The sequence below is a fragment of the Oncorhynchus kisutch genome, linkage group LG19 (genome assembly GCF_002021735.2).
Source record: "Oncorhynchus kisutch isolate 150728-3 linkage group LG19, Okis_V2, whole genome shotgun sequence".
Taxonomy (NCBI): domain Eukaryota; kingdom Metazoa; phylum Chordata; class Actinopteri; order Salmoniformes; family Salmonidae; genus Oncorhynchus; species Oncorhynchus kisutch.
The window spans coordinates 9,366,449-9,394,415 of NC_034192.2; the positions used below are offsets into that span (position 1 = coordinate 9,366,449).

The window sequence follows — 27,967 nt, forward strand, 5'->3', positions numbered from 1 at the left end:
CCATGGGATCTTTAATGACCTCAGAGAGTCAGGACACCCGTTTAACATCCCATCCAAAAGACAGCACCCTACACAGGGCAGTGTCCCCAATCACTGGGATATTTTTTAGACCAGAGGAAAGAGTGCCTCCTACTGGCCCTCCCACACCACTTCCAGCAGCATCTGGTCTCCCATCCAGGAACTGACCAGGACCAACCCTGCTTAGCTTCAGAAGCAAGCCAGCAGTGATATGCAGGGTGGTATGCTGCTGGCTAATTAAGGGTTTTACTTTTCTATTATTTCTCCATTTCCATTTTCCCTGCATTGTTGGAAGTAACATTTAATTTTAGTCCACACCTGTTGTTTACATGCAACAAATAAAATGATCTGCCGATCATCATTCTCCCAAGTCGTCCTAGCATAGACCTATGTGTGTGGCCCAACGCTCCCAGCAGGCCCAGCTTTCAGGAAAGCTGAACACACGTTCTGCCTCCTTTCCGATCAGAGCGGCTATTCCTCAACCTAACGTTCAATATAGCCTAAATAAACTCAGCAAAAAAAGAAACGTCCTCTCACTGTCAACTGCGTTTATTTTCAGCAAACTTAATATGTGTAAATATTTGTATGATCATAACAAGATTCAACAACTGAGATATAAACTGAACAAGTTCCACAGACATGTGACTAACAGAAATGGTGTCCCTGAACAAAGGGGGGGGGAATCAAAAGTAACAGTGTGGCCACCAGCTGCATTAGGTACTGCAGTGCATCTCCTCCTCATGGACTGCACCAGATTTGCCAGTTCTTGCTGTGAGATGTTACCCCACTCTTCCACCAAGGCACCTGAAAGTTCCCGGACATTTCTGGAGGGGAATAGCCCTAGCACTCAACCTCCGATCCAACAGGTCCCAGACGTGCTCAATGGGATTGAGATTCGGGATATTCGCTGGCCACGGCAGAACACTGAAATTCCTGTCTTGCAGGAAATCACGCACAGAAAAAGCAGTACGGCAGTTGGCATTGTCATGCTGGAGGGTCATATGTCAGGATGAGCCTACAGGAAGGGTACCACATGAGGGAGGAGGATGTCTTCCCTGTAACGCACAGCGATGAGTTTGCCTGCAATGACAACAAGCTCAGTCAGATGATGCTGTGACGCACCGCCCCAGACCATGACGGACCCTTCACCTCCAAATCAGTCCCGCTCCAGAGAACAGGCCTCGGTGTAATTCTCATTCCTTCGACGATAAGCGCGACTCGTCAGAGATGAGTACTTTTTGCCAGTCCTGTCTGGTCCAGCGACGGTGGGTTTGTGCCCATAGGTGACGTTGTTGCCGGTGATGTCTGGTGAGGACCTGCCTTACAACAGGCCTACAAGCCCTCAGTCCAGCCTGTCTCAGCCTATTGCGGACAGTCTGAGCACTGATGGAGGGATTGAGCTTTCCTGGTTTAACTCGGGCAGTTGATGTTGCCATCCTGTACCTGTCCCGCAGGTGTGATGTTCGGATGTACCGATCCTGTGCAGGTGTTGTTAAACTTGGTCTGCCACTGCGAGGACAATCAGCTCACCATCCTGTCTCCCTGTAGCACTGTTTTAGGCGTCTCACAGTACGGACATTGCAATTTATTGCCCTGGCCACAGTCCTCATGCCTCCTTGCAGCATGCCTAAGGCACGTTCACGCAGATGAGCAGGGACCCTGGGCATCTTTCTTTTGGTGTTTTTCAGAGTCAGTAGAACGGCCTCTTTAGTGTCCTACGTTTTCATAACTGTGATGTTAATTGCCTACCGTCTGCAAGCTGTTGGTGTCTTAACGGCCGTTCTACAGGTTGCATGTTCATTAAATGTTTATGGTTCATTGAACAAGCATGGGAAACAGTGTTTAAACCCTTTACAATGAAGCTCTTTGAAGTTATTTGGATTTTTAGACAGGGTCCTGAAAAAGGGACGTTTCTTTTTTTACTGAGTTTGTTATTTAACTTTGAAAATGTATAACTTTTTTGTGGCATAAACACAACTAGTAAAAATATTTTAATCTGATTAGGCTACTTTAAAAGTCTCATGGAGCCTACCTGCTCACGTTCATCCACTCCCCTCAAAATTAATTCCAGCATCCAAACTGCGCAAAGGTCATTTGATTAATCTGTTACAAAACACAAAACAGTTTAAAGACATTCAGAGACTGTGAAACCAAGCCTTAGATACTGAGTTTGGATACATTTTCTGTTTGTCGAGAATGTCAATCCCACAATCGAGTATGTCATACTTGATTGTGATGTTGAAAACGCAAACCATAATGAGTGTTCAAAGTCGGTAAGCAGTATGCAGTTATGCATTGCTTATTGGTTGTGTGGTGCATTGGCACAGAAACCTGTTGGTGGAAATGTTGTTGTATTCAGTATATAAATATAGTTGATCGTTGTCTGCAGCTCTGATCGTAATGTAATGATACAGGCAGGAAGAGTGAGCTTGTCCGTGGTGATCGGCGATCCCTCAACCTTCTGTCCTGTTAGCCGTGTGGCATCAGCCTCCAGTATTTATGCTGCAGTAGTTTATGTGTCGGGGGGCTAGGGTCAGTTTGTTATATCTGGAGTACTTCTCCTGTCCTATCCGGTGTCCTGTGTGAATTTAAGTATGCTCTCTCTAATTCTTTCTTTCTTTCTTTCTTTCTTTCTTTCTTTCTTTCTTTCTTTCTTTCTTTCTTTCTTTCTTTCTTTCTTTCTCTCTCTCTCTCTCTCTCTCTCTCTCTCTCTCTCGGAGGACCTGAGCCCATGCGTCAGGACTACTTGACATGAAGACTCCTTGCTGTCCCCAGTCCACCTGGCTGTGCTGCTGCTCCAGTTTCAACTGTTCTGCCTGTGATTATTATTATTTGACCATGCTGGTCATTTATGAACATTTGAACATCTTGGCCATGTTCTGTTATAATCTCCACCCGGCACAGCCAGAAGAGGACTGGCCACCCCTCATAGCCTGGTTCCTCTCTAGGTTTCTTCCTAGGTTTTGACCTTTCTAGGGAGTTTTTCCTAGCCACCGTGCTTCTACACCTGCATTGCTTGTTGTTTGGGGTTTTAGGCTGGGTTTCTGTACAGCACTTTGAGATATCAGCTGATGTACGAAGGGCTATATAAATACATTTGATTTTAATTTGATCACCTGTCTCATCAACAAACAAAAAGCTAAAATGTTAGTCAATATTTACAATTATAAACTCAGGGTTGCTACAATTCTTATTTATGGTGGTATTATGTTAGAGTCAATTTTATGAGGGGGGGGGGTGAGCAATTTCTTTTTACAGTACCTTTCACATACTGTATGGGCCACAACCCTCTTCACAAAGTCACTAAAGACTAAATTGTAGTAACCTGCTTGTGCTGTGTTGTGACAACAGCAGCCAAAACGTCTTCCATTATTCAACACTCCAATCTAACAACTCCCCCACAGAGTTACCCAACATCCCTCCTCAAGTTCCGTCTGCACTGACACAAATGTAAGGCAAAATGCTTGGCTGGTGTGATGTCAGCGTGCAGCGTTCCTAAGAGCATCCGGGAATGTAGTAGACACAGTTGATCCCTGGCCTAGAATGCCCTTAGGTCAAAGGTCACCATGGCTTTGTCTCAACCAACCAACCAGGAGGTGGATTTACGCTCAGGCCACGTGGTTCATGGCCTGTGATCCTCTCAGTGGTTGTGATGTGTCAGCGGACAGAGGCTATGTAGGGTTTCTGACCTTCGCCTCCACAGCCACTACTCACCAACCAGACCAGCAGATAGCGGAGACTGTGAAAAAGATGGGGGTTGGATATAGATATCTCAAGAAGACTGCCACACAACTGGGTCGTAGTCATTAGGCCACAGCCAAAAACAAGTGTTTATTATTGGACAAGTTCAGGGGAGGTAGTCCCTCCCACTTTCAGTCTTGTCTTCCGTCTGGTGCCTAATAAATACAAATGCAGAGGTAGGTAGTCTTTCCTCTCCCCCTCTAGCCTTGCTCAGTGACTAGTGTTTTGTAAACAAAAAAAAACAGAGTTCATCAAGTTTGATTGATTTGACTGCTGCCTACCTGTGCTAGCCTAGTTCCCCTGGCTGTGTGTGAAAACTCCATGCAGCAAGGTGTGTAAGTGTACGTATGCGAGTCCCCTAGTCCAAGACGGCACTTGAGTTGTACTTCAAAGCTGTCCCAGGAACACTGTGGCTTTTCATTCACAAAAATCGTAAAATGTAACAGACATTCATGTGTGTATCTGAATGTGCTATGAAATGACCCTATTAAGAATTATACTAGCATTGGCTGAGGTGTAGACAGAACTCACACGTCATGTAAGTCAGAGAAGAGCGAGTGCTTTAAAATGTCCTCACATTTACTTAAGAGTAGTTAAGATAATTTGTTTGGCCTTAACCTTGCAGTCATGAACAGCAAGGCACATGCAGATGAAGCAGAGTATGGTCTTTGTTTTTACAACTAAACATTTGCAAATGAAACATCTTGTGAAATGGCCCTACATTAAGAAATGTCAACATTAAGAAATGTCAACATGACATCAAGACCAATAAAGCACTACATAAAAAAGGAGGGATTCACCAATTTTGTTTTACAATCATGGTATGCCATTTGAAGAGGAAAACGAATCCCATTCCAGTTCCATCTTTTTTTTTTAAGTTGGACAAATATAGGAATCCTTTTTCAAGGCAAATCATACGCAAAAAGTACAAGGATATAGTTCATGTACAAACTCCTCTAATTCCAGCTCCACGTTAAAAAAAAAACAGGTGGAAAAATCCTGGAGAGTGCTTGTTGGGCATGCAGCCTTGACCTTGTTGACACTGACTGCAGCGGTAGCTGTTGTTGCGGTCCAAAAATGTCCCCGATTCATTGTGATGTAATGTTACAACAATATGTTGTGAAAATAAGACTAGACGTTATGCAATTCCACGGCCATTTCAAATGGACGTGAAGGAAGAAAAATACTATCAGTGGATTTGTTTTCCACAGAGTGGATGTCGCAACGCCATCGTGTTTGTTTACTTTTCAGGGTCTGAGTGACTGAGAAAAGGCGTGTCTGTAGGGGTGTGTGTTTGTGTGTAGGCCTGCATGGTTTCAAAATCAGTTTATTCTAATCTTACAATAACAAATCAGTGTCCTCTGTCCTTGTACCTCCAGTCTGGCGTCAATCACGATCAGGAGATACTGAACGTTACGGATTATTCTCGTATCAAGTCTAGTGACGAATCAAACAGTACACAAAAGAGTTTCCCCAAAATAAAAACACCGGAAATCATGTGTATCACAGAAAAGGGAAAAACATAATTACGCTAATTATTGTGTTAATTATTCTAAACTGAAACTGTCCCTATTACAACACGCACACGCAGGGCCAGGCCAATGACACATCTCGCTCAGGGTTTCTGTTAGCCGGTAATAGCTGGCTTTTGGCCTATACATTTTTGTTGTTGTTGAAAAGCTGAAATAAAATATCCCTGGTCAATTGTCCTGGAAAATAAGAACATTTCATATAATCCTTTTTAGCCTCTTCATTGATGGAAATACCAGTTGATGGAAATACCGTTCTCTAGGTTATTTTGCATAATTTAGTGGAATTAAGTTGGCAAACTGTGTAGGCTACAGTATATTTGTTATGCATCTTATTTATCACACCCGTACAGCATATAGATAGCTGCTGCCGCGTCACACACACACACACCACTTGGCAATGAGCTGGAGGCGCTATGCATTTCCTTTTAATACATATGAGGCATGTCTTACCTTTCTTAAAAGTAGCCTATTAGATCTCTTTCTACATTTCTAATGGACATTTTCATCTCGGTAGTATGAAACCTCTCAAGTGTGTGGTGCCCTTTCCGCTAATTGCATTATGGAAGGAACATTCATGAGTAGCCTACTGCCTTGTGCGCATTGCTGAGCTTATAATGTGAAGAAATAATAGTTCCCCAGCATTATAAGCTAAACGTTATGTTCTGTTGCGTCACTCTCACTGCTTTTAACATTGTTTTTTTTAATGTAGCCTAAGCCTACTGGTTGTACGATTTTGGGCTCCATCTCACAACTGTCTCAGATTCGGATTGGAGTAGACTATTTCTCAACAAGCTAACCAATAGAATAGGTTAACTATTCTACTATGGGGGATAGTAGATTGACAGGCTAGTGATGTTGCTGTTAGTCGTCTTGTTGGCTGAGGAAAAGCAAATGTGGACACTTATTATATCTTCATTGTTGTATCCTCGACTTGCATGTTCTGTTAATATCAATTAGCATAATGTAAATGTGATTTGTGTCATTCTGAGCACTGTGGGTGGACGCCCTAATCAGGTTATGCATCCAATGCATATGGGTCTGGCAGATCTCAAATGTCTGGTAAAAGAAAAGTTTCCGGTCACATGTCCAGCACCACATTTTCCTATCAGAAACCCTGGTCTGGCTGAGCTAATGGCTGTCATCCAATTAGGATTTCATCCATGATCCAGTGTGTCCTCTCCCCTCACTCGAACACCTCGTCCAGGGTAGAGGGGTGGATGTCAGTGGACTGCAGGCTCTGGAGAAGCCTGTGGACTGTAGCGCTCCTCCCCTTGCTCTGCCTCCACTGGATCAGCGCTGCTAGCACCTGACCGTGCAAGCTCAGAGGGTGGTTGGCACGGCAACGGTACAGCGCCCCCGTGGAGAGGCCCAAGTCGAGGAGAATCGACTCCCACTCCGAACCGATACGGGATGCCAGCCAGGACAACCGTCTGTCGGACGGGACTGCTTGGAGCGTCACCTCTGGAATGTTCCCTCTCATCTTTGGAAGGGAAAGAGGGAAACAGAGAAAAGAGATGGGAAGAAGAGCGAGGTGGAGGGAGAGATGGGTGGAGGGAGAGATGGGTGGAGGGAGAGAGAGAGCGACAGTATCAATTTCCATTTAATAAAACCACGTCGCTGACTCATTGTGGTGTAATGTTACAACAATAGGTTGTGAAAATATGACTAGACGTTATGTAATTCCATATCCATTTATTGGACTTGAAAGAAAGAAAAAAAAAACAATTACTATCAGCTAATTTGTTGACTGATAATGACCTCCATTTAGGAGAGCGGGAACGAGAGTGAGAGATAGGCCTAGAAAACAGAGCGATATAGTGAGATATTGTGGTGTTTTTATATCTGAAACGGGTTGCATAACAGAGGTGGGCAGATCAGGAACACTTAACAGCTGTTCCTGGAAACGACTTTTTATAATAGAGTCACACCAAAACCACATGAAATACCAGGTCATCCTCCTCTGGCTGAGAGGAGGTGGGGAGATGGAGAGCAGGCAGGTTTAAAAATACATGTTTTTTTACATTTAAATTGTCCTCTAGTTCTGTAGACCTGGGCTATACACTTCTCCCCACGTTCATTTCTCTCCCTCTTCTTCCAACATGAATCTTCTTCTCTCCACAATATTTATCTATCCAAAACCAGGTTTCCATCCAACCTTTTCATGCGAGTAAAGTACATGTCGGATAAAAAAAAAAAGAAGCCACGACAGAAAACAGCAAACGTGGGTAAAAACTTTCCAGATGTCGACAAAACAAAATATGCTAGGTGGGATCATCAAAATATGCTAGGTGGGATCATCAAAATATGCTAGGTGGGATCATCAAAATATGCTAGGTGGGATCATCAAAATATGCTAGGTGGGATCATCAAAATATGCTAGGTGGGATCATCAAAATATGCTAGGTGGGATCATCAAAATATGCTAGGTGGGATCATCAAAATATGCTAGGTGGGATCATCAAAATATGCTAGGTGGGATCATCAAAATAGGCTAGGTGGGATCATCAAAATAGGCTAGGTGGGATCATCAAAATATGCTAGGTGGGATCATCAAAATATGCTAGGTGGGATCATCAAAATATGCTAGGTGGGATCATCAAAATATGCTAGGTGGGATCATCAAAATATGCTAGGTGGGATCATCAAAATATGCTAGCGTGGGATCATCAAAATATGCTAGGTGGGATCATTTTGTGTCTAAAATGTATTAGGTGAGAAATGGTGGTGGAAATGCCTTTGTACGCAAATATTGATATAATAACCAGTCATATCGAAAGTAAACTTGGGAGTAACGTGGTATGTTCTGTGCTCCTCCCACTACAGCTCAGCCTACAGTTTATTAGGCTACAGACAAAATCATTTACGATGAACTTCACAGGGTGATGATTTTGATGCTTATTTCCAAGACATATTGAGGGTCTTATTCTGGGGACATGATGATCAATGCTTGACAGTCATTTGACAAATGAAAGTCCATAATAATGTCATCATGTAGGCTGGCCCACCTACACTGTATCTGAGAGCTGTTGACCAGAGCACACTTATCAAGACCAGTTGTCACCTTTGCTTCGTGTGCCAATCCCATCAATTGAAAACCCATTTAACTTGTATTTTTTATTTGGCATATGGGAATTTAACCGCAAATGTTTTTTAATCTATTTTTTATGTGCACTGTGCTACGTCATCACGCACAACCTTTTATCCGCAACAAGTCAATCTGATGGAAACGAGTCTCTGCTGGGAAAACCTGCATATTGGTTTTTATGCAGATTTTAGAATATCTGCATGAAAATCGGTCGTCAATTTGATGGAAAACTAGCTTGGAAACTACAGTCGAGGATCCAAAACCAATCTCTCCCTCTCTGGCTGATGGGAATGGGATATTGTAGATGTGGCTTGAGCGCTGCAGTCGACTCGCTTCAAAATGCAGTCAGTTGTTTGTCACCTATGGATGGTCTTCTTGCCCAGCTGGTAAGGGGCTGAGGGTAACTGTCCTTGGAGAGGGTATCAAAATGTGCACACATGGAGGTGACAGAGTTTGCATGGTAAACAAACATGCTTTGGGGACAGCTGTATATCATGCATTGTATGTATAAAGCAGGTCAAGGTCCAGCCACGTTACGTTCAGCAGGTATGGTGGAACCAAGGACACAGATGGATGTGGGGCTGTTATGAGACGTTATAAGGAGGTATACGGTCAGTTCAGTAGGTATGGTGGAACCAAGGACACAGATGGATGTGGGGCTGTTATGAGACGGTATAAGGAGGTATACGGTCAGTTCAGTTCAGCAGGTATGGTGGAACCAAGGACACAGATGGATGTGGGGCTGTTATGAGACGGTATAAGGAGGTATACGGTCAGTTCAGTAGGTATGGTGGAAGGAACCAAGGACACAGATGGATGTGGGGCTGTTATGAGACGGTATAAGGAGGTATACGGTCAGTTCAGTAGGTATGGTGGAACCAAGGACACAGATGGATGTGGGGCTGTTATGAGACGGTATAAGGAGGTGTACGGTCAGTTCAGTAGGTATGGTGGAACCAAGGACACAGATGGATGTGGGGCTGTTATGAGACGGTTTAAGGAGGTGTACGGTCAGTGAGTTTGGGGCAGTACAGTGAGTCAATAGCCCATCAGTTGTCTCTCCTCCGCGCCCTATTCCTCTTCCCCCCGCTCTCCTCCATGTTTAGGCCTATATCCCCAATTCCCTGCCTTCTTCCCTCCCGCTACTCCCACTGCAATCGCGCTCTCCTTCCCTTCCACAATTCAATCCATCCTCTGTGCCTCCCTCTCGTTTTAGGAATCTTTTGCTTTCCTCCCTCAGTCTACCTCCAGCTCCCTCCACTCAGTGCTGATAGTGCCAGTTGCTCTCTTGACCCCTCAGACAAAAGGGATCACTGTGCAGGGCTGTGTCACTGCACTCCGACCCCCCATACAAGAGGATTTCATATCCCTGCCCGATTCCCAATATGGCGTAGCAGTAAGTCGTCCTGTCATGTCGTGTCCCTGTATATATCGTTTCTTTTTCGTTTTTTACATATTTTCCTCCGCATATCTCTTTAAAAACATTTTGCTAAACCTAAGCTTCCAAATACTCTCCTGCAACCCGCCTCACCCAATGTAGCTATTTTTCCTAAAGTATTTATATTTACTTTGGAACCCCTCAACTGAAGCTAGCCAGCTAACCACCAGCTATGCTAGCGGTCTTCAGCTAACCGGTCATCAGCTAACCTTTAGTTCGGAAAGCTCTCGCCAGTTCGAACAACGCGACTCTAACCAGAGCATAACGGACCTATTTATTTTTCATCCCCGGATTCATCCCCGGATTCCCACCGCAAACGGAACAGTTTTCAGCTTGATTTTTCAGCTGGATCTTCACAACTAGCTATCTAGCTAAACCGTAACCCCGGATGATTACTCCTGGCTAGCGTTTCCACCCACTTAGCTTGAAGCTAGCCCGGCCTGCGCACCTGTGCTACCACCGTAGCATACTCCTGAGCTACAATACCCGGGCCCACGACCGGTCTATCGATGTCACCGCATGAAGAGGAATAAACAGACTCACCCCATCGCGACGTCCCCCAAAGGCTAACTCTCTAGCCCTCGCTATCTCCCTGCTTGCTAATTCGGCCTGCTAACTGCTAGCTTGTCCAGCTCCGGTCCGCTAACTGCTACCTTGTCTAGCCCGGGCCAACAAACTGTTAGCTTGTTAGCACAGGCCTGCTAACCGCCTGAATCGCCGCGTCCCAAAACTCTCACTGGACCCATATTTACTTTCTATCTCTTTTGACTTTTAATTTGTTTATACCTTCCGGAAACCTGCCTCACCCAATGTGATACGGAATCGCTATTATTTTTTAATTTTTAGAACACACTCAAGAACCTCCAGAAGCTAACCAGCTAACTAGCTACAAGCTATTTAGTCATTGTTAGGTTTTTTTTACCTGGATAACACTCGCCAGTCCAGCTTCCCTGCCCCATCCACCGCTGCCCCCTGGACACTGAACTCTTGGCTACATAGCTGATGCACGCTGGACTGTCCATTAATCACGGTACTCCATTCTGCTTGTTTGTTTTATCTGTTGGCCCCGTTGCCTAGTCTACGCCATTTTACCTGCTGTTGTTGTGCTAGCTGATTAGCTGTTGTCTCACCTACTGTTTTAGCTAGCTTTCCCAATTCAACACCTGTGATTACTGTATGCCTCGCTGTATGTCTCTCTCAAATGTCAATATGCCTTGTATACTGTTGTTCAGGTTAGTTATCATTGTTTTAGTTCACAATGGAGCCCCTAGTTCCACTCTTCATACCCCTGATAACTCCTTTGTCCCACCTCCCACACATGCGGTGACCTCACCCATTACTACCAGCATGTCCAGAGATACAACCTCTCTCATCATCACCCAGTGCCTGGGCTTACCTCCGCTGTACCCGCACCCCACCATACCCCTGTCTGCGCATTATGCCCTGAATATATTCTACCATGCCCAGAAACCTGCTCCTCTTATTCTCTGTCCACAACGCTCTAGGCGACCAGTTTTGATAGCCTTTAGCCGCACCCTCATACTACTCCTTCTCTGTTCCGCGGGTGATGTGGAGGTAAACCCAGGCCCTGCATGTCCCCAGGCACCCTCATTTGTTGACTTCTGTGATCGAAAAAGCCTTGGTTTCATGCATGTCAACATCAGAAGCCTCCTCCCTAAGTTTGTTTTACTCACTGCTTTAGCAAACCCTGATGTCCTTGCTGTGTCTGAATCCTGGCTCAGGAAGGCCACCAAAAATTCAGAGATTTCCATACCCAACTATAACATCTTCCGTCAAGATAGAACTGCCAAAGGGGGAGGAGTTGCAGTTTACTGCAGAGACAGCCTGCAAAGTAATGTCATACTTTCCAGGTCCATACCCAAACAGTTCGAACTACTAATTTTGAAAATTACTCTCTCCAGAAATAAGTCTCTCATGGTTGCCGCCTGCTACCGACCCCCCTCAGCTCCCAGCTGTGCCCTGGACACCATTTGTGAATTGATCGCCCCCCATCTAGCTTCAGAGTTTGTTCTGTTAGGTGACCTAAACTGGGATATGCTTAACACCCCGTCAGTCCTACAAACTAAGCTAGATGCCCTCAATCTCACACAAATCATCAAGGAACCCACCAGGTACAACCCTAACTCTGTAAACAAGGGCACCCTCATAGACGTCATCCTGACCAACTGGCCCTCCAAATACACCTCCGCTGTTTTCAACCAGGATCTCAGCGATCACTGCCTCATTGCCTGTATCCGCTACGGAGCCGCAGTCAAACGACCACCCCTCATCACTGTCAAACGCTCCCTAAAACACTTCTGTGAGCAGGCCTTTCTAATCGACCTGGCCCGGGTATCCTGGAAGGACATTGACCTCATCCCGTCAGTTGAGGATGCCTGGTCATTCTTTAAAAGTAACTTCCTCACCATTTTAGATAAGCATGCTCCGTTCAAAAAATGCAGAACTAAGAACAGATACAGCCCTTGGTTCACCCCAGACCTGACTGCCCTCGACCAGCACAAAAACATCCTGTGGCGGACTGCAATAGCATCGAATAGTCCCTGCGATATGCAACTGTTCAGGGAAGTCCGGAACCAATACACGCAGTCAGTCAGGAAAGCTAAGGCCAGCTTCTTCAGGCAGAAGTTTGCATCCTGTAGCTCCAACTCCAAAAAGTTCTGGGACACTGTGAAGTCCATGGAGAACAAGAGCACCTCCTCCCAGCTGCCCACTGCACTGAGGCTAGGTAACACGGTCACCACTGATAAATCCACGATTATCGAAAACTTCAATAAGCATTTCTCAACGGCTGGCCATGCCTTCCGCCTGGCTACTTCAACCTCGGCCAACAGCTCCGCCCCCCCCGCAGCTCCTCGCCCAAGCCTCTCCAGGTTCTCCTTTACCCAAATCCAGATAGCAGATGTTCTAAAAGAGCTGCAAAACCTGGACCCGTACAAATCAGCTGGGCTTGACAATCTGGACCCTCTATTTCTGAAACTATCTGTCACCATTGTCGCAACCCCTATTACCAGCCTGTTCAACCTCTCTTTCATATCGTCTGAGATCCCCAAGGATTGGAAAGCTGCCGCAGTCATCCCCCTCTTTAAAGGGGGAGACACCCTGGACCCAAACTGTTACAGATCTATATCCATCCTGCCCTGCCTATCTAAGGTCTTCGAAAGCCAAGTCAACAAACAGGTCACTGACCATCTCGAATCCCACCGTACCTTCTCCGCTGTGCAATCTGGTTTCCGAGCCGGTCATGGGTGCACCTCAGCCACACTCAAGGTACTAAACGATATCATAACCGTCATCGATAAAAGACAGTACTGTGCAGCTGTCTTCATCAACCTTGCCAAGGCTTTCGACTCTGTCAATCACCATATTCTTATCGGCAGACTCAGTAGCCTCGGTTTTTCGGATGACTGCCTTGCCTGGTTCACCAATTACTTTGCAGACAGAGTTCAGTGTGTCAAATCGGAGGGCATGCTGTCCGGTCCTCTGGCAGTCTCTATGGGGGTGCCACAGGGTTCAATTCTCGGGCCGACTCTTTTCTCTGTGTATATCAATGATGTTGCTCTTGCTGCGGGCGACTCCCTGATCCACCTCTACGCAGCCGACACCATTCTATATACTTTCGGCCCATCTTTGGACACTGTGCTATCTAACCTCCAAACAAGCTTCAATGCCATACAACACTCCTTCCGTGGCCTCCAACTGCTCTTAAACGCTAGTAAAACCAAATGCATGCTTTTCAACCGGTCGCTGCCTGCACCCGCATGCCCGACTAGCATCACCACCCTGGATGGTTCCGACCTAGAATATGTGGACGTCTATAAGTACCTAGGTGTCTGGCTAGACTGCAAATTCTCCTTCCAGACTCATATCAAACATCTCCAATCGAAAATCAAATCAAGAGTCGGCTTTCTATTCCGCAACAAAGCCTCCTTCACTCACGCCGCCAAGCTTACCCTAGTAAAACTGACTATCCTACCGATCCTCGACTTCGGCGATGTCACCTACAAAATGGCATCCAACACTCTACTCAGCAAACTGGATGCAGTCTATCACAGTGCCATCCGTTTTGTCACTAAAGCACCTTATACCACCCACCACTGCGACTTGTATGCTCTAGTCAGCTGGCCCTCGCTACATATTCGTCGCCAGACCCACTGGCTCCAGGTCATCTACAAGTCCATGCTAGGTAAAGCTCTGCCTTATCTCAGCTCACTGGTCACGATGGCAACACCCATCCGTAGCACGCGCTCCAGCAGGTGTATCTCACTGATCATCCCTAAAGCCAACACCTCATTTGGCCGCCTTTCGTTCCAGTACTCTGCTGCCTGTGACTGGAACGAATTGCAAAAATCGCTGAAGTTGGAGACTTTTATCTCCCTCACCAACTTCAAACATCAGCTATCTGAGCAGCTAACCGATCGCTGCAGCTGTACATAGTCTATTGGTAAATAGCCCACCCTTTTTCACCTACCTCATACCCATACTGTTTTTATTTATTTACTTTTCTGCTCTTTTGCACACCAATATCTCTACCTATACGTGACCATCTGATCATTCATCACTCCAGTGTTAATCTGCAAAATTGTAATTATTTGCCTACCTCCTCATGCCTTTTGCACACATTGTATATAGACTCCCCCTTTGTTTTCTACTGTGTTATTGACTTGTTAATTGTTTACTCCATGTGTAACTCTTTGTTGTCTGCTCACACTGCTATGCTTTATCTTGGCCAGGTCGCAGTTGCAAATGAGAACTTGTTCTCAACTGGCCTACCTGGTTAAATAAAGGTGAAATAAAAATAAAAATAAAAAACTCATCACAGATTACGCGTGTACACACACAGGTAACAGGGATTTTCCTGGTGAATTAAAGAAGTTACAGAGAAAGTAAATCAATGTGGTTTAATACAAGTTGCAACAGGGAGACACCTCCAGCAGAGAAGCAGAGAAGCAGGACCTTATATTCTAATCTCACAGCACCAATGTTCTGTAAACACCCTCCGAGAGGCTTGTAGGAAGTCACAACATCAGCTGCTACAGAGTCAGTGTCCCAGAATACAATAACAATCAGCGTCCCCTGTCCTCATACCTCCAGTCTGGCGTCAATCACTATCAGATATGAACAATCCATGACATTCAGTATCAAGTCTAGTGACCATCAACGAGTACACAAATGAGTGTCCCAAATAAAACAACACACTGGAAATCATACATATTACACAAAAGGAAAACGTTAATAAAATTAAACAATGCTTATCTATCTTTAAATGTCCCCAACACACACACACACACACACACACGGCCAGGCCCATGACATGTCTGGCGAGCTAATGGCTGTCATCCGATTAATGGACAGTTGAGAACTCACTGGGCCGCGATGAGGGCAACACACAAACTGACCCCCGTCCCCCTGTTGAAATTATATGGCCAAGCAGCTGAGGGACAATTAGGATTTCACCCATGATCATCCATGCCATCATCCACTTTGGGAATACAACGTGCTGAGAAGAAACGACAGAGTTTGAGCTAATACTCCTAACTCCTATAAACTGGAGGAGGGGGGTTCCGGTTCCAAAAGGTCACGTGACGAGTTCCCAAAAGAGTGTCTGACAGAACTGCCAAACATGACACTGCCAGTTAATGAGAGTAGGTGTTCTAATGCTCCTGCTGGGAGATTACATCTGATAATGTGCGGCTACTTTCTTTTTCAGAGATCTTTCATTGATCAACATTTCTTACTATTGAACAAGAGGCCTCATGGGATAGCTAGCAGCTGACAACCTACGCAAAGCAACTCAAACCTGGGTAACAATGCCAGGGAACACCTTTATCCCAGTGTCACAAGTGAGACAGTAGGACTCTGAAGTCCATCATTTTCCCTAATGCATGCCAAGAACGGGTCGGCCCAACCAAGCCAGGCCTTCATCTGTTCGCTAACAAAGGGGACACACACAGAAACTCAAGAGGGAGAGCACATGGGGAGAGACACTGACAGGGCTGTGTGAAAGACGGCTGTTACAACTAAACAAAACCTTTTTTCCCCTGAAAAAACATTTGCTGAAAGGCGAGTATGCTAACAGTTAAGATGCTGGGAGCTTTTGAGAAATAGGCCTGTGTGTGAGTGAGAGAGGGAGAGTGTGAGTGAGAGAGAGTGTGAGTGAGAAAGAGAGAGTGAGAGAGAGAGTGAAAGAGTGTGAGAGAGAGTCAAAGAGTGAGTGTGAGAGAGAGTGAGTGTGAGAGAGAGAGAGTGAGTGTGAGAGAGAGAGAGTGAGTGTGAGAGAGAGAGAGAGTGAGAGAGAGTGTGCGAGTGAGTGAGTGAGTGAGTGAGTGAGTGAGTGAGTGAGTGAGTGAGTGAGTGAGTGAGAGAGAGAGAGAGTGTGTGAGTGAGTGAGTGAGTTGTGAGTGAGTGAGTGAGTAGGTCTAGAGGGAGAGAGCGCAAGAGAGATTGTAACCAAATAAGGAGCTATGGGAGAGAAAAAAAACTGACGAAACGGAACACTTTTCTAGGAATCGCCTCTTTATGAGAAGAGCAGGCGGTCCAACCTCACCTTCTCTCACACACTGATGAGGAGGGGGCAGGGCATGCTGACGTGTAACTGAAATAAACCAGAGTATTTGGAAGTGTATGAGGCCATTGGGACAGTAGTCCCGGAAGGTAAGGGCTGTGTAGCGATGCCTAGTTCATTCTACATAATAAAAACCCAAGATCACCACGCTGTTTCCCTATTTTCATAACCAACTAACTCAGATCCATTCATCTAAGTTCAAAGAGTTCCATTCATTTTGTTCAATTCCATTTTTAGCTCAGTTATTAGCACCTACACTGCAACGTAATAACAAAGGGATGAACGATGACTAAAAGCATGAACCAAAACCCTGAGTAGGCAAAGAAAACAATCCAAAAAGGTACAGGACTCTCGCCAAACTACCTTGTTCATGGCTACACAGACTGACAGAGACAAAGTGAGTGGGAGTAATGGTGTGTGTGTGTTTATGTGCGTGTGTAACCCCTGTGTGGAGGCCTAAAATAATCATGATTTTCTCCTCTAGCTCAGAGGGCTGTTTCCAGGAAAGTTTCCCGTGTCCTCATGTGACTCTGATGCCTTGTCAGGACACAAATGTTTGGTGCTGCCTTTTAAAAATGGTTTTATCTTAGTTAAAATGATTTCATGGCAGCCACTGCAGCTATGTGTTACCAATTTGGGCACAGTTGGCCATTTAAACTAGTTCTGGCCGGACACGCAGCTTATTAAAGTAGTCAGTACAATGTACTGTATGTTTGTAACAGCTGCATTTCAAATGTAGCCTCCACAATAATTCATCATTTATTTTTTTTCAATTTAAAGTTAAGTTCTTGTAATTCAAATCAACCCAGAAAACACATTCCACATTCACAGATGACAGATTAAAATAATAACGCAGCAGCACTATCAAGGTTCTTATTAGCTATTTCCAGCCTTAGCTGAGACGATGAGTAAATTATTAGTTTTTACAGCACCTTACAACATGTATCTGCTCATTTCCCTAATCACCCCATTCACTCTGTCCCATTTGACATATAGTTGAGCAGTGGAGACCAGAGTCTATCAAACCTGGGCTGTCTCTTGCAGAGGTCATAAGTGCGCTTTTCAAGAGGAAGAAAGTCAACAATCTGGTCAATCCACATTTTAAACATAGGTGTATTAGAAGCCCACAATAGAAGAATACATTTCTTAGCTAAGTATGTGATAGTCAAACAAATGTTCTCTGTCAGGATCAAGAACAAAGTCCTGGTGGGCATTAAGATTGATATGACCCCGTGTATCTAACTGTGCATCTAGTATTTTCTGTGCAGCAGTATGTATAGATTGCCAAAATCTGGCAATACTGCTGTTTTGCAAGGAGGAATGGGAAAAAAATTTGGTCTCTCGATGTGCAAAACTGATAGAGACATACCCCAAGCGACTTACAGCTGTAATCGCAGCAAAAGGTGGCGCTACAATGTATTAACTTAAGGGGGCTGAATAATTTTGCACGCCCAATTTTTCAGTTTTTGATTTGTTAAAAAAGTTTGAAATATCCAATAAATGTCGTTCCACTTCATGATTGTGTCCCACTTGTTGTTGATTCTTCACAAAAAAATACAGTTTTATATCTTTATGTTTGAAGCCTGAAATGTGGCAAAAGGTCGCAAAGTTCAAGGGGGCCAAATACTTTCGCAAGGCACTGTATTTTACAGTTAGGAGAAATGTCTATTTTCATTCTATGGAGTCTCATTGGAGTGTAATACAATTTGTACAAAAATGTGTAATTAGATTTTCATTTTTACATTAGTAGAGGAGTAGTATATATATATATATATACCCTGTCGCAAACCTCCGCCCATACCTCATCACTGATAGTCAGACCAAGGTCCTTTTCCCAGATTATTTTCAAAGGAATAAAGGAGGAGCACCCATTCTCAGAAAGAAGTCTATAGATAGGAGATTTAGCCTTTAATGGACTGTGCTGTAGCAAGAAGGGTTTCAACTTCATTCAGCTAAGCTCTAAATCTCCTCTTGGAAGTAAATGAGGAAATTACATATCTAATTTGAAGATTTTTTTTATTTTTATGGATCTTGGCACATTGAATTCACCGCAGAGCTCTTGAAAGGATTTCAGTGTAGTGGTTTTCTGATGAAATAGATCTGAAAAGGTCCTGATTACTAGAGGATGAAAAATATTAAAGTTGGCATTACTCAGGGCTTTTGGCAAGCCTGGGTTGCATACTATAGGCGAGTGAGAAGATATATGGGAGGAAATGCACAGGTATTTCTCAGTCTCTCCACCCTAGTAGGGTGCTGTAAATCACAAAAGGTTTTGGCTGGGTTGCCCACTTCACTAAAGTTATTAATGAATATAATTGAGCTTAGGGGCAATGAACCACAGGATTGGGCTTCTATCTGAATCCACGTTGAGTCTTGTCTGTTTGTGATCCATGTTAGCATGTTGCAGATTTGGGCATACCAGTAGTACAATTGAAGGGAGGGAAGGGCAAGACCACCCTTAGATTCAGGTTTCGATAGAGTGGAGAACTTGATCCTAGGATTTTTATTGCCCCATATAAATTTGGTGATGCCTTGGTTAGTTGTTTTGAAAAAGGAAACTGGGAGATAGCATGGGAGCATCTGAAATAAGTAGTTTGGTCTAGGGAGGATGTTCATACGGATGACATTAATTCTTCCGACTAAGCAAATTGGGAGGCAGATCCAGGATTGGAGATTGTTCTTGATTCGATCCAGGAGTGGAAGATAATTTTCCATCGAAAAGCTATTCAGATCTGGTGTTATGAAAATCCCAAAGTATTGAAAGCCCTGTGTCTTCCATTGGAATGGACAGAGTGTCTTCATAGAGCTGGTGAGTGTAAGATTGAGAGGGCAAACAGTGGATTTGTTCAAATGTATCTTATATCCTGAAAACTTGCCATACTGAACTGTCTAAAATGGGAGGTATTTCTCAGGGTTGGATATGTAGAGCGAGACATCATCCGCGTAGAGCGCAATCTTGTTCTGCAGGCCGCCTGCAGAAACACCCATAATACTTGGATTGCTCCTTATCAGCTCCGCCAGAGGCTCCACCCCCAACAAGTAGAGCAGGGGGGACAACGAGCACCCTTGTCTTGTGCCCCGTCCCAATGGGAATCTGTCAGAGTTCAGTCTGTTAGTAGTCACCGTGTCATTTGGATGAGAGTATAGGGACTTAATCCATTTAATAAAGTTTGGGCCCATATTGAACTTTTCTAAGACTGAAAACAGAAAGCTCCACTCCATCCTGTCAAACGCCTTCTCAGCATCCAGTGAAGCTAGCAGGACAGGGGTCTTCTGTGCGTTTACTTGATCTATAATATCAAAAAAAGACGGCGAATGTTATCAGAAGAGTACCTGTCTCTAATAAATCCAGTTTGGTCCGCTTTTATTATTTTGGAATGAAGTGTTTAGTCTTTTGGCGAGCAATTTGGTAATTATTTTGTGGTCGAAATCCAACAAGCTTATGGGCCGGAAGGACGAGCAGGATAGAGGGTCCTTGTCTTTTTTGAGCAACACTGTAATGCTAGCTGTGTGCATTGAGTCTGGGAGAACTCAGGTTTTGCAAAAATCATCCAGCATTGCATGAAGATAGGGCTGAGCTGGGGCCAAAAAGCTTTGTAGAACTCTCTGGGGAATCCATCTGGGCCTGGGGACTTATTAGGTGGCATGGAGGTAATTGCCTCCAGGATCTCCTCAGGAGTGAAGCGGGAGTTGAGATCTTCTTGGTTGGTCTCTGATAATTTAGGTAGTGAGATTCCCTCTAGGAAAGAGTGAAGTTCTGCCTCCGTGTGTTTTCTCTCAGAGGTATATAGTTTGCAGTAAAAATCATGAAAAGTTCAATTGATATTTTTTGGGTCATATGTGACCTCGTCCTCTGCTGTTCGGATAGCCATGATTGTACGCTCTGACTGCTCCTTTTTTAATTGGTAAGCAAGCAATCTACTGGGCCTATTGCTATACTCACGGTATTTCTGTTTAGTAAAGAAAACTTTTCTTTTTTATCTCCTGAGTGTAGTCCAAGTTCAGTTTGGCTTTGGCTGCTTTAAGTTGACTCAGGGAGGTGCTGTTTGGTTATGTACTTTTTCACAGCGTTCCAGCTCCCTCTCGAGATCTAGTCTGTGTGCTTCCATAGCTTTTTTCTTAGAGGAAACATATGCAATTAGATGACCTCAGTGTGGCTATGGCAGCGTCCCACATTGTGGCCGGAGAAACATGAGAGTCTTTGTTGTCTTGTGTGTAGTTGTCTATCCATGTAGTTACCAATGTATGGAACGCTTCGTTTGACAACATGGAGGTGTTGAATTTCCAGCTCTTTGACTTCGGAATGTTTCTGCAGAGGTCAAAGCGGAGGTGGACAAAGGGAAAGATCTGAAAGTGCTATGGGTCCGTTTGTACACGTATATGTTTAAGATAGTAATTGGTTGCCCATACAGTGACTAAGTTATCAAAATAAATCTCCCCTCCGGATCAGGTATGTTTTTGTCAATTATGAATGGAGCATTCTTATGGATAAGTACCATAAGTACCTCTGATTTGAAAGATGAGAAATACACCTGTCCCACCAAAGCTCTGCGGAGTTTGGCATGTTCGGCATCACAGAGGTGTGTCTCTTGTAATAGTGCAATGTCTGCTTTTTCCTTTTTTTAGGGCACATAGTATCTTTTTATGATTTATTGCATGCCCTAGACCATGGCAGTTCCATGTCAATAGATTTAAGGTACTAGTCAACGTCATCGAACAGTCATCGAACTCCAGTGCAAGTCATCTCTGGGTAAAGGTGGATAATAGTTACAGCTGCGATCACAAAATAAAAATAAATGGTGTGCATAAAAGAACAATCTCTGAACAGCCCAGACGAGTTCCCAAACAGCTCGACATGTTGGATCTATTACCGCCACGCTCAGTCTCAATTCTGTGTCCCAAAAAAACAAACATCAAACCGGGAACAGTTGGCAACGCACAACGTCTCCCCCACCCCACCAAAGAAATGCCTCATCCTCTCCACCCTGCATTGAGTAAGTGATAACGTAGCCCCTGTCCAGACCACATTAAAAAAGCGGGAGAAAATAAAATCAATAGCCCAGCCTACATATATCTCCCCAAAAAGTCATAGGGCTTATCGTTAGGACCAAATAAAACAGAAATGTTGGGGCAAGTCCTTAGGAGGGTTCTATAGGATAAGTTGTTTGTTTTCAATAAAACATCATATCAACAGAATACGGCCATAGGCATAACATTTAAACATTGAGCTTCTCGATAAAAAAATGTCTGTAAATGTGTCTTAAATCGACAAAACTATCAATGGTGGAGGCTTATGTGAAAATGATAACTACAAATAATAATAGTTTAAAAAAAAGGGAAATAAAAGTAGGCTGAAACATTAGTAGGCCTAGGTTAGGCTATAGAGCCTATCCCTCTCAGCTAAAATAAATACAAATTAGACGGCTATAATGACATTTAGCGGGGCGGGTGGGTCTTTGGATGGCCGCTATATGTTGTCTTACCTCCTTTAGTAATAACAGTAATCGTTTTTAGTCATTGGTCCATTTCTCAGTGACCAGGATTGTCCTTCAAAAAACCGTTTGCCTCTTCGGGAGTTTTGAAATGTCGCAGGGCTCCTTGGTGAAGAATCCTGAGCTCGTTTGGGTATTTGAATGCCCTGAAGATGCATCGGTCAATGGAGTATTTCTTCACCTCGTCAAACTCTCGGCGCATTCCAGCTGACAGGTCCTGGTGTAAAGTGAGTTTGGCGTTTTCCACTGTAATGGTGTTGATTTGCGCCGCCTGCAGGACTCGTTCCTTGTCGTTGAATCTCGGGAAACGTATGGTGATTGTGCTGCTGGTGGGGGCCTCAGTGCTCAGTGAGCTCTCTCCAGTTCTATGGGCCTGTCGGTGGACAGGTGGAGCCACTCGGGAAGTTTGTCTTGCAGGTAGAGGATCAGTGGCATGTTTCCCTCTTCTTTTTCGCCCAGATTTAATAGAACACAATTATTCCTTCTCCCCCTGTTTTCCAGGTCCTCTGTTCTCTTCCAGATGCCCTATTTTCTTTTTAGCATATGTTATTGTTTCCATGGCGTCTGTCAGTGAGTTTTCCATGGATAGGATTCGACCCTCTGCCTCATCCAGGCACCCCGCATTGATGGTTCTTGTTGTTGATGTCAGGCAAAGCACTTTCCAGGGTTGTCACCTTGCCCCCCTATCACACTGAGCCGAGAGTTAATGCCATCTACTTGGATGTGGAGTTCTGTACATTGGAATCTCAGCTCAGAAAGGATGTCTTCGACAGAGTGCGAGGTTGTCATTGGTTGGGCCTGGGGGAGGGTACTCTTGTTTCTGGCTAATGGCGCTAGCTTTTTCTGAAGCTAGCTGCTTCTTGGACGCTTTTTCTGCCGCTAATGCTCGAGTCCGGGTAAAAATGTCCCCTGTAATGTCACCTTTTGTAGCCGCTAAAGAAGTTTTAACTTGAGCTCTTAGTTCATGCGGCCATCTCATTCAAGGGTCACGTGATCCCCATTAATCATTTTTGAAATAAAACATTTAAGCTGGTCCTGGCTAGGGCTGTTGTGGTGACTGTATTACCGCCACACTGGCAGTCATGAGTCATGACCACAATAAAAATCCACTTAACCGTTGAGCCTTTGTAGTACCCAAAATACTGACGACAATCAGGTCCTAATGGCATGGTACTCAAGCTCTATTGTCCCTCCATCAGGTCCTAACGGTCTGGTGCTCAAGCTCTATTGTCTTTCCATCAGGTCCTAATGGTCTGGTACTCATGCTTCATTGTTCCTCCATCAGGTCCTAATGGTCTGGTACTCAGGGCTCTATTGTTCCTCCATCAGGTCCTAATGGTCTGGTACTCAGGGCTCTATTGTTCCTCCATCAGGTTCTAATGGCGTGGTACTCAGGTACTAATGGTCTGGTACTTAGGGCTCAATTGTCCCTCTAACCACTCTGACAATGCAAATGCAACTGTACCTTGCTTTGACGTTGCCTACCTTATCCATTTGATCCCGTCAATAATGTCAATAATGTAGGCTACAATAATGAAAGGTGGTTAAATGGCATGGAGAAGTAGTGGAAAATGGTGTATAAAACACTAACAGTAAATAAATCAGGAGGTCTCTATAGCGTAATGTCCTTTGTGAATTTCGGTGAAAATAGTAAAATGGACCGACTTGAAAAAAAGCTACTGTACTTCTTCCACCCCAAGTCAAGCACGACACATACTGGATGGATTGGTTACATTGTGCTACACTCCAAAATGTCTACCCATGAGTCTGGGAGAGAATGTATAGCTCTAGGCCATGTTGTTGGTTCATTGATTGTAAAGGGCTGCTTACAGTTAGCATACAATTTGTGATTTTGTATTTGAATAGTCTAGTAATATGGATAGTTTTTATATTTCCATAAGTAATTGAGTGACATTACCTTCAGCTATACAGAATCTCACCACCATACATTTTCATCTTCTTCTCGCTCTCCTTTATTCCGTTCTTGAGCAGGCAGGTCAGTGAAGTAAATTTTGTTGAACCCGTTACTATTGATGTTCCCAAACAGATTTCACTTGGTTTCCCAAATGAAGCACTGGTTAACTGCAGGTACAAGGTTGGCGAGACAAAGGCAAAAGATATTTCACCTGTTGGGCAGCCAGAGCATGCTCCTCAAACAGTGGTTGGTGAGTGGAGTGAAATAACTTCTTATATTTACTTCTCAGCTGCTCATATTAAGCACATGCTCTGCTATAAAAACAGAAGTAGCCTACAAAAACGAACCGGCGGGAAGGCACAGGGCCTCAATTCACTATTTGAGTGTATACAGATTTCATTTTTTTCCACTTCCCTGGTCCCAGATAATGGGTCATTCGAAATTGAAAAGGGTGCGGGGGGCCTCAGTGCTCAGTGAGCTCTCTCCAGTTCTATGGGCCTGTCGGTGGACAGGTGGAGCCACTCGGGAAGTTTGTCTTGCAGGTAGAGAGGATCAGTGGCATGTTTCCCTCTTCTTTTTCGCCCAGATTTAATAGAACACAATTATTCCTTCTCCCCCTGTTTTCCAGGTCCTCTGTTCTCTTCCAGATGCCCTATTTTCTTTTTAGCAGATGTTATTGTTTCCATGGCGTCTGTCAGTGAGTTTTCCATGGATAGGATTCGACCCTCTGCCTCATCCAGGCACCCCGCATTGATGGTTCTTGTTGTTGATGTCAGGCAAAGCACTTTCCAGGGTTGTCACCTTGCCCCCCTATCACACTGAGCCGAGAGTTAATGCCATCTACTTGGATGTGGAGTTCTGTACATTGGAATCTCAGCTCAGAAAGGATGTCTTCGACAGAGTGCGAGGTTGTCATTGGTTGGGCCTGGGGGAGGGTACTCTTGCTTCTGGCTAATGGCGCTAGCTTTTTCTGAAGCTAGCTGCTTCTTGGACGCTTTTTCTGCCGCTAATGCTCGAGTCCGGGTAAAAATGTCCCCTGTAATGTCACCTTTTGTAGCCACTAAAGAAGTTTTAACTTGAGCTCTTAGTTCATGCGGCCATCTCATTCAAGGGTCACGTGATCCCCATTAATCATTTTTAGCATAGATTTCACTTGGTTTCCCAAATGAAGCACTGGTTAACTGCAGGTACAAGGTTGGCGAGACAAAGGCAAAAGATATTTCACCTGTTGGGCAGCCAGAGTATTTGAGTGTATACAGATTTCATTTTTTTCCACATCCCTGGTCCCAGATAATGGGTCATTCGAAATTGAAAAGGGTGCGGGGGGCTGCCTTAACCGACATCCACGTCGTCGGCGCCCAGGGAAAAGTGGGTTAACTGCCTTGCTCAAGGGCAGAATCACAGATTTTTAGCTTATCAGCTCAGGGATCCGATCCAGCAACCTTTCGGTTACTGTCCCAACGCTCTGGCTCTGTAATGGTATTGTATTCAACTCATTCTGTTCACCTGAAATTCATTTTCTTCATATCATAATTTCTCTTTAGACCGGACTAAAATAAATAATGTATTTATTGTGATGGTGTATATTAAATGTATTTATTATATTTTTGTTAAATGTAGATGTACCAAAGGCAGCTTGTATGTGTGGAGGCCTGGAGATGCTAAACCTGTTAATGTTAACTAACGGTCAATTAATCTTGAGACAGGAAGTCTTTTGCAGGACAATAACCGGCTGACAAAAATGTTATGACCGCCACAGCCCTAGTCCTGGCCGTGTGATTGGTCGCCTGGCTACCACTGAGCGGAGCAGCGGGCCTCTGACTTTAATGTTGCACCGTTTGAACGGGAAGACACTCCTCCTGCCAAGATTCCTGGAAAGCAGACAGCAGGCACTAAAGGAGAGGGGGGCCACCGTTGGCAACGGAAACAAGGTAGCAGCACAAGGCGCTCTCCCTCTCAGCCTGTCTCAGCATGAATTTACTGCTCTTTATCAGGCCACAGCCACTATGGCCTCAGCGTCAACTCTCACTATACAATGCCTTCCATGTTTACAGATTTAACTCACACTATACCCTCCATGAGACAAATAAATAAGCTCCTTCTAAGAACAAGCTACAATGAAGAACACAGTTAAACTCTCACGTTATCATGCCCTGGCTAAACGTGCCAAATAGCCTCGATAAGGGCCTTCTAAGAACAAGCTACAAGGACTTAGCAATAATATATTTTTTACTCTCACTTTACAATGCCCTAAACATGCCAAATAGATAGGGTCCTTCTACGAACACACTACAATCTATTTGCTAGGGTTGTACCACTGTGAAGGTTGTCATCTTGATAATCGGTATACGATAATAACATGTTTTCAATGGCACAGGAGATAAAAGGGACAATCTAGATTAGATAATGTTCGATGGTCATATCTGATCACCATGGCAACAGGTGACTAACAGTGGGAGAAGAAACATTTTAGTCAAACATCTTCAAATCTGCTCCCATTTAGCCATAGCCTCCTGCACATGATAAAGTAGGCGGCAAGGTTTCCGTTAGCCGGTAAATGCTGGCTTTTGGCCGATAACAAAATGAAAAGCAGATCATGTTGCTGGACAAATTGTCAGAGACAAGAAAAAATATATATATTAGTTGGCAATGGATTCAATTAATTGATGGAAATACCATTTACTTCAAAGGCAAATATACTTCATAGGCTAATAAATCTTCAAGCTTCTTGGAAATTAGTGTCGAGAGTGTGCAATTTATTTTTACTCAATCAAAAGACAAGGTCCTCATAGGGGACTTCAGCTAAGTGTACCCTGAATGGATAAAAATTGGTGAAGATTGCGTTGATTATCCCTGTTTCCAGTATGCCCGGCGAGAGGGGATTCTTTCTCCAAAACAGAGTAAAGATGGCGCCTTCTTGAGGACAAAGTAACAAGGCTGATCTCACCATCTCACATCGCAAGCTGCTCCAAGGAGTTTGACAGTGTTGACTTCCCAACAGCAGCGGCTCACTTTGAGCAGGCCAAGGTTGGGCAAAAATGCAAGTAAATTTGAGGCAAACTGTTAGTCCGGCCCCATCCTAGGAGTTCTGCTGCCGCCTTAGGCAAGATCATCACATGCCGCACGTGTCATGTACAGTTGAAGTCGGAAGTTTACATACACTTAGGTTGGGGTCATCAAAACTTGTTTTTCCAACCACTCCACAAATTTCTTGTTAACAAACTATAGCTTTAGCAAGTCGGTTAGGACATCTACTTTGTGTATGACACAAGTAATTCTTCCAACAATTGTCTACAGGCAAATTATTTCACTTATAATTCACTGTATCACAATTCCAGTGAGTCAGAAGATTACATACACTAAGTTGACTGTGCTGGTAAACAGCTTGGAAAAATCCAGAAAATGATGTCATGGCTTTAGAAGCTTCTGATAGGCTAATTGGCATCATTTGAGTCAATTAGAGGTGTACCTGTGGACGTATATCAAGGCCTAACTTCAAACTCAGTGCCTCTTCGCTTGACATCATGGGAAAATCAAAGGAAATCAGCCAAGACCTCAGAAAAATTATTGTTGACCTCAACAATTCTGGTTCATCCTTGGGAGCAATTTCCAAACGCCTGAAGGAACCAAGTTCATCTGTACAAACAATAGTACACAAGTATAAACACCATGGGACCACGCATCCGTCATATCACTCAGGAAGGAGACGCGTTCTGTCTCCTAGAGATGAACATACTTTGGTGCGAAAAGTGCAAATCAATCCCAGAACAAAGGCAAAGGACCTTGTAAAGACGCTGGAGGAAACAGGTACAAAAGTATCTATATCCACAGTAAAACGAGTCCTATATCGGCATGACCTGAAAGGCCGCTCAGCAAGGAAGAAGCTACTGCTCCAAAACCACCATAAAAAAGCCAGACTACGGTTTCCAACTGCACATTGGGACAAAGATCATACTTTTGGGGGAAATGTCCTCTGGTCTGATGAAACAAAAATAGAACTGTTTGGCCAAAATGACCATTGTTATGTTTGGAGGAAAAAGGGGGACGCTTGCAAGCCAAAGAACCCCTTCCCAACCATGAAGCACGGGGGTGGCAGCATCATGTTGTGGGGGTGGCAGCATCATGTTGTGGGGGTGCTTTGATGCAAGAGGGACTGGTGCACA

General features: G+C 44.3%; 1 pseudogene; it reads right to left on the reverse strand.

The window, feature by feature from the left end:
• Window positions 1-6,474: 6,474 nt before the first annotated feature.
• Window positions 6,475-27,967, reverse strand: part of LOC109864579 (death domain-containing protein CRADD-like) — a 31,561-nt pseudogene continuing 10,068 nt past the window's right edge.